Source organism: Cornus florida, unplaced genomic scaffold (assembly GCF_030987335.1).
Source record: "Cornus florida cultivar Cherokee Brave unplaced genomic scaffold, ASM3098733v1 CherokeeBrave_3.0.0_Hap2_Chr07, whole genome shotgun sequence".
Lineage (NCBI taxonomy): Eukaryota > Viridiplantae > Streptophyta > Magnoliopsida > Cornales > Cornaceae > Cornus > Cornus florida.
The window spans coordinates 2202976-2211010 of record NW_026775577.1 but is presented as its reverse complement, the minus strand read 5'-3'; the positions used below and the strand labels follow the sequence as shown (position 1 = coordinate 2211010).

Here is an 8035-nt window from a genome sequence, read left to right as displayed (position 1 = left end):
TTCGAGAATCTATTTCCTAAATGACGTCCACGTTAAAATTACGAGGCAAGAGGAGAGTGTGAAAATAAAACAATATTTACACGTTGCAAGGTAAGTTGTTAATTTAAAATTTAAAATTTAAACTCATTTTTCTTCGTTTTTAATTCCACAAAATTGTTATAATCCAATAAGGCTATCATCTCATTTCATCTCCATTTAAGAGGAGTCGGACAGCTCGGACTTAGTATACTAATTAAATAATCTTATACTAAATTGGTTAAGCAAGCTATTAAAGTTGAAAAGAGAAATAGAAAATGAAGCACGCACAAAGTCAATATTCTACCGCAAAGTTAAGATGAGTTTTTCAAAGCCAACTTGAGTTTGGAGATTAAATTTTAAAAAGAGTGGTAGAGAGAAAAACATCTGAAAGGTTGGAACAATGCTGACGAAATGGCCAAAACAACACCGGGGAAATGGGTCGGAACAAAGCCGGGAAATGGCCAGAGACATCCGGGTAATCCATCTGAAAACAAAGTGCAAACGATCTAGGATCATGGCCGTAACAAAGCGGCCAACAAAGCGGGGGAAATGCAAACGATACCATGTTAAAGTTGAAGAGAGAAATAGAAAATGAAGCACACACAAAACTAAAAGAGCTACATCATCTTTATTTATTATAGTCTCTCTTAAACTTTGTATATATTGGATCACCTCTATTTATAGAGGAAAGAATAAAGGTGATAAATATGGAAAATACATTAATGAAATCAATACCATAAATCACTTCAATCAATATTCTATTTTTGGCTAAAAATTTCTCTTATGATATTCTCATATCAAATATTATGTCAAAATGTAATTTAAGGAGGAAATAAGGGACAAAGAACACAAAATATAATATATATATATATATATATATTATCTCAATACAAGCTAGTAAATGACTTCCAATTCAATTAACATTTTTGAGAATACATACTTATATAATTTAGTACCAAAATAAATTACATATAATAAGCCCTCAAGGCAAATAAATTACAACTTAAGACCGTATATTTGATCCCAAGTAAAATGGGTATATAATAAACTAACAATCACCCAATTCACAAATGCCTAGAGGTCTAATTTGAGAATCTAGTACCAAATTTCATCTATAAGATTATATATATATATATATATATGATATAGTGTCACCAGTTATCAAGTTGATGGGCAATTCTAAATGTGCCAATTTCTTTTGGGTCAGTCTATATGTAACAAGTTGATTGGGCCTCCCACGGCTAACCTAGATAGGTTGAGCTCTTTTTTGTTGCCTTTATGGTCAGTGGGCCTATACCCATGTAAATATTCATTATCTATATTATACTTATTAAAAATGAGTATAGTATAGATAATTATCTATACTATACTTATTAAATATCCTTAATGATGTAAAAATGAGGTCAGCCAATTATCATCAGGTTGTTATAATTACATAAAATTACAAAATCATCCTTATTATATATATATTTAGATATCTGTGTATAACCTGAATGTTTTATTACAGTACTACTTTTTTCTAAATACATCAACCGCGAGATTTGGGAAGTTGAGATCATAAATTGGGTCGAGTTTTATTTGAATTTGATTGGGCCGTCCATTGTTGAGAAGAATAGGCCATGTGAGATCCATTACTTTCGAGGGATGAAATATCATATTTAATCGGCTCCTTTGTTTGGATGTAAAATATATATATATATTTTTTAAATATTTATTTTATTTTCTAATGGATGGTTGTCCCAAAATATTTACTAAAAAAAATATAATAACTTTGACTAAAATAACTTACTCGTTAATTTTTGAAGTTATTCTGATGGATTCGATTTTAATCTCGACTTCGACCTTTGTAAAATACCAAAATATAAAAATAAAAGAAAATATTTTATCAAAAAAATAAAAAATATTTTCCTAAACAAAATATTTTGCATTGAAAACGAAATTTATAAAAAATTTCACATCAGATCATCTTATGTTGATAAGTAAAATCAACCACTACCTCACTAGCACGTTGGTTCAACTTTAAGGGAGGGATTTATTTATAGAAATTCTATTCGGTAGTGCCTGATAAAATATCTAACTTTTAGAATTTTTTACAAATATCTATATATTTATAAAATTCTTTACCTTTAGAATATTTCAAAATCTATTAATTTATATAAACTCTCTAATATTCTAAAGTAGTCTAAGAATCTAAAACATAACTTTGTTTATGCTATAAAATTTTTTTAATAAATAAATTGGTGTTATAATAAATAAATTGATCCTATAGTTCCGACCTATTACCATTTGACACTTGAACAAAAAAAACTAAATAAATATTAGAGAAATTATTACATGTTCTTAAAATTATCGATTTTAACCAATCACCACATGACACATTAATAAAAAGTTAATTATAACTTAAAGACACATTTATTGACATGTCACATGGTGATTGGCCCAAAACAATTTTTCAAAAAAATAGAAACCTTAAATAATAGGGTTAAGTGCTATGCCTTTTTAGTTTGCTTGTTCACAATTAAACTAGTAAAAAAAATAATAATAATAAAAAAATAAAAAGGTCTAAACCTTCCAACAGATGTGGTCAATTTTAACTTTACACCACCCTTCCCTTAATTGATCTTGAAAAGTCAAAAGTCAAAATTGGGCTGGCCTCCTCGGCCGACATATCACCACTCAGTCCATTTGTTTAATACGTTTGAATTGGGCTTTTCAAAGTGGATCCCACGGACCCACTTTAGGACTTGGACTGGTACTCATTAATTTCCATTCCGTGAGCAAGCAATCTACTGTATTGTTTCCACCTATTGTAACTTATAAGAAATGAACCCTTTGTTTTACTGTTAAAAAAGTTATTATTTGATTCGGGGTTATTGGTTCGGTCCAAAAAGTAACACACAAAATAATAATAATAATAATAATAAATAAATAAATAATAATAATAATAAATAAATAAATAAATAAAATTATGTAATAATTTCTCATGCAAATGATCATGACCGGCCAATTAAGTTTGTCAAATTTCATTGGCCAGTCATTAGTATGCTCGTTTGGCTCAGTTCCTCCATTGAGTTAGAAAAAATTAAAATAAATAAACAACACCACAACACAACAAATATATAGATATGTATGTGATTTGAGAAAATGTATACAGATGTCATGGAGATTCACCGAAAGACTTTGTCAAGTGAACACTCTTCAACTATTAGGTACTAATTTATTCTCTCTTGATGACATACATCAAACTCACAACAAATATATAGATATGTATGTGATTTGAGAAAATGTATACAGATGTCATGGAGATTCACCGAAAGACTTTGTCAAGTGAACACTCTTTAACTATTAGGTACTAATTTATTCTCTCTTGATGACATACATCAAACTCTAAATATTTTTTTTGTATATGGTACAGTGTATTACAAGAGTGTTATATACGATGTCATGCTAAGAAAAATGACATTTATTAAAAAAAAATCATTCTACATTGACGTTTGTAATTAGGCTTGGCACAATTTTGGATACCTAAAAACACAGCAATTTACAAAAAAAAATTAAAATCCTTGTGCTAGAGTAGTGATATTTGGATGAAAGAACTACGCAAGAATCTTTGATCGGATCTATTTAATTAGTCATAAATATAAAAGTTAAGGAAATTGAGGATCACACTTTGTTTATATTTGACATGCGGTGATCAAATAAAAGTTAAATTTTTTTTGTCCAAACTCCTGGACGGGAAAATCATTTTACTATGTGTTATAAGCATAAATATTTGCCTAACAAAGCAGCCCACCATAACTCGACTTCGTTTATAATAATGCTTATCATTAAAAGATGAATTAAATATCAAACAGAAGGACATGAACTTGGACACTGGACCATGTTTTGCATACTGGATAAGCTTAGCTGAGAGATCATGGTTTGACAGTATGCATTTTGAAGTTGTTTCTACGAGTTATGTAAGAATTTTAAGATGAAAAGAAAAAAGTAGCTTGGTATTGTTCTTATTCAAAAATAAATAAATAAAAGTTGACAAAATTATTATAGAATTAGAACAACCAAACTAAATTCAATTTTGTACAAAGTTTATTTAGTTTGGTCCCAATGACACAAGTTGGATTAGTTTTGTTCCCAATGACCTTATCCGTAAACAATAATATTAATTAAGTGCTTCAAGTTGCATTGCTGAGTTTTATTGTCGCAACCTGTCTATACAAATAATGATAAATGTTTTAATGGATGCACTTTTTTTTATGTGACAAGATATAATTGATTTATAATACTATAACGCGATGTCACTCGTGTAGGAGAGTCTATTTTATATATGACATTCACATTTGGATAATTTTGTAGATGTGTTTTGAAATAAATCATGAAACTAAGAAGAGAGTGTGAAAAGGAAACAATATTTACACGTTGCGAGGTAAGTCTTAATAGATGAATTCATTAATTAGTATATTTATTTGTATATAGTAGAAATCTTTTTTAGACTGTGAATGAATTTGTGCTCTCTTTTAGTTGTATAGAATGGTGTTTTGAAATTGGAACTGAAAAAAAATAATAATAATTTAAAGTTTGAACTCATTTTTCTCCAATTTTAATTCTGCAAAATTGTCATAATCCAATAAGGCCATCATCTCATCTCATCTCCATTTAAGAGGGGAGTCCCACAGTTCCGACTTGGTGTACTGATTAAATATTCTTATACTAAATTGGATGAGCAAGCTTGTAAATGACTTCCATTTCAATTAACATTTTGGAAAATACATACTTATATAAATTAACACCAAAATAAATTACATTTAATAAGCTCTCAATACAAATAAGTTACAAGTTAGGACCGTATATTTGATTCCAAGTAAAATGGGTATATAATAAACCAACAATCACCCAATTCACAAATGCCTAGAGGTATAATTTGAGGATCTAGTACCAAATTTCATCTATTATATATATGTGTGTGTGTGTGTGTGTGTGTGATATAGTGTCACCAGTGCAGTTATCCTTTGATAATTGAATTGATTAGGGAGGGAACTCATCAATGATCAAACAGGTAAACAGGTATAATGTTTGGTTGTTGTAAAATTTACGAAGAAAAAAAAATATTAAAATTTAATCAAAATAACTTACTCATTAATTTTCGACAAGTTATTTTATATGCTCTGTCCGATAGACTCAATCTCAACCTCGACCTTTGTAAACCACCAAAATATAATAATAAAAGAAAATATTTTACCTAAAAAAAGAAAATATTTTCTGAGAAAAATATGGTAAAATGATTTTATTTTTTCGAATTATGCATGTCTATTTCATTGTTCATTTATTTCTATTTTGGTGTGAAAAATTAGTCTAACATATATACATATTATCATATATATAAATAAGAATATACATATATAAGTTTATTGCCACCAATTTGAAAATGGTGGAGTGATCATAAATTTAATTAACATGCCTTGGCTGCTAATAAAATTAGCCAATTCAATGCAATGATCATTGCCGGAAATTGTTGATTCAGTAACTAAGTTGCATATTCATTTAAACTACTTTTCTTTAGACTTCTAAATATATAGAAATTGCCAACATTGATGTTTATTAAGTACTGCAATTGAATATAGGATCAATTAATTATAAAAACTAACAATTATATTCATTGAATAACGATTATATATACTCAATTCAGTAAAACTTTCTTTGCAACTACTTGAATTTGCTGCATGAGTTCTAATTTTTCATTTTGCTCTATCTAAGACTATAGTCTCATTCAAATTACTTGTCACCATATTTTTTTCTTACAAGCTCAATTCACGTTAAATTTTATTTATTTATTTATTTTTGGGTAAATACTTTTGATATTTCCATTCCCCTAACAGAATATGTCACTCCTCCATATTTTTTTTTCACATGTACGGATCTGCTTAATCTACCATCTCTCATTTTGATTTTTATCTCAATTATAATGTTCAATTATTTTGTTGACAATCATTAATAATGTACAATGTTGTTGCTTACAAATTATAATTTTTTTCTTTTAGATTTATATTGAAGTTGTGTTTAGACATGGAATTAGAAAAAATTTAAATTCAATTTATTTATTTATTTTTCTCTAAATCAACCAATAAAATATTAATAAATTGTGAAGTAAACCGAAGCCCATTGTGGACGGTGACAATGGCAGCGGCACCCTTTGAGGACGTGATTAGTGACTCTTCGTTAGGTGTAAATTGTAATTATATTATGTTCACTACAAACCACTACAGTTTTTTTATTTTTATTTATTTATATATTGAAGTACATTTTTATATATTGGAGTACCTCTTTGAAGGAGTATTATCCGTGTTGTGTTTGTATCGGATACTGACATTTGTCTATACTAATTTTAGCTCAGCCTTCAAAAAAAAAAAAATTATTAATAGAATTAGCCCACCTACACAAAGCTCAAGTCAACTCAGCTGCTATACTACAATAATAAAGGTCCAAGTCAAATAAGTCCAGATCCGTCTAACCCAAGGCGATTGCCTAGGGACTCAAAATTTATAGGCCGATGGATGAATAAGTGATTAGAGAGGAAAGGATAAGGTACTCATAAGCACAACAATCGAACTACTCTAATATTATTCTTACGGTGACAATTTATTGCTAAGTAAAAAACATTTTAAGGAAATAATAAATCCTATTCAATCATGGTTTTAACTTCCCAAAAGCACTATAATGGCATATAAATAAGTGGTAACATTTTGGACCAATAAGAATTGAACATTCAACTTTTCCTATCCGACTCATGACCTAGAGCCAACCCCAACTGTCCACACCTATGAAGAAAACGTAATCAGACAAATTTTCAACCATTCAATACTGTTCTTAAAATGCACACGAATAACTATTTTAAACCGTCTGATTCACTTTTACTCCCACATCTGCATGCTCTTATGAATTTCGGCCTCCAGAAAAAATATATATATATTTTTAGGGCAAATCATTTCAGCCTCCCCAATCGCCTCCATCGTTATACTCGTTCTCAACTCTGAACTTGCCCTCTCTCTATCCGCAACTGCAAAGTACAAGATCTACAAGAATCAGAAGTTCAAAACCCATATATTTCAGTTTATCTATCTGTCTGCAAGACTCAAAAGTTCAAGACCCATATCGGCATATCATTTCAGATTGTTCAAAAAATCAAAACCCATATCCTTCAGTTTCCATCGCCCGCTGTTCCAGTTCGGGTTCGCCGTTCGCAAGCTTCGGCCGCTGGCCCGCTGTCTCTCAAATCTCAAGCTTGCCCCCCCTCCCTCTCTGCAACTGCTAACTTGTATGTATGGGTTTTGTTTTAATATTTTTTTCTAAATCAACGTCTGTTATTCTTGTTTTGCAAACTAAATCCTATTTGGTGAAATTTTTTATGATCTTTTTATATATATATATTTACAAGCATTTTGAGGTAATCTACATTTTATTTCAGCACAACAAATAAACTTTTTTTTTTTTTTTTTAATTTCTATAACTTCTATTTCCGTGTTTTTTTTTTTTTTTTTGTCTATAAGAAAATTTGAATCTGGGCATGAAAAAAGAAAAAAGAAAAAAAAATTCTGATTGGATTAGAAATCTGCAGAGATTAAATCTGAAATAATTTTTATCAACATGCCAAGCTTCTTGAAGATCATAACAAGAACTTTGACAAGCAAAAGTACTTAATATAGGGTAAAGCTCTAAAGTTACTTCTTGAAAATTAAAATACTTACAAAAAGCATGCTTTTGAGTGAATTCCATAGTGTTCGAAGGGGCTTGCCAGGAACTACCTCATACTCTGCTTCCACTAGTAGATTCTGAAATAGGATTAGTAAATTGGTCAAAAGAAGAGATAGGATACTGAGTGGTGAATTGTTCAGAAATAAATTGGTAATTTTTTTTTATTAATTACCCAAATTGGATTTTCTATGCCTTAATCAGTCATTTGTCTAAAGAAACATTGTTAGTTAACTAAAATTGAATTAAACAACCGTTGATTTTGGTTGATATA

At 29.3% G+C, this 8035-nt stretch overlaps 1 protein-coding gene across 12 annotated transcripts in view; it reads left to right on the top strand.

Moving 5' to 3' along the window:
• The window catches only part of LOC132315716 (bidirectional sugar transporter SWEET4-like), a 35999-nt gene that overhangs the window by 24120 nt on the left and 3844 nt on the right, over positions 1 to 8035 (top strand). For 3 of the 12 annotated variants that reach the window (XR_009483776.1, XR_009483774.1, XR_009483772.1), the window contains exon 1: positions 6910 to 7327. The exons of 1 other annotated variant lie outside the window; for it this stretch is intronic. The gene's annotated coding sequence lies outside the window, so the exon portion shown is untranslated. Of the gene's footprint in view, positions 1 to 6905; positions 7332 to 8035 lie in introns of those variants that run through there. 8 more of the 12 variants (XR_009483777.1, XR_009483771.1, XR_009483775.1 and 5 more) reach the window with 6 other exon arrangements.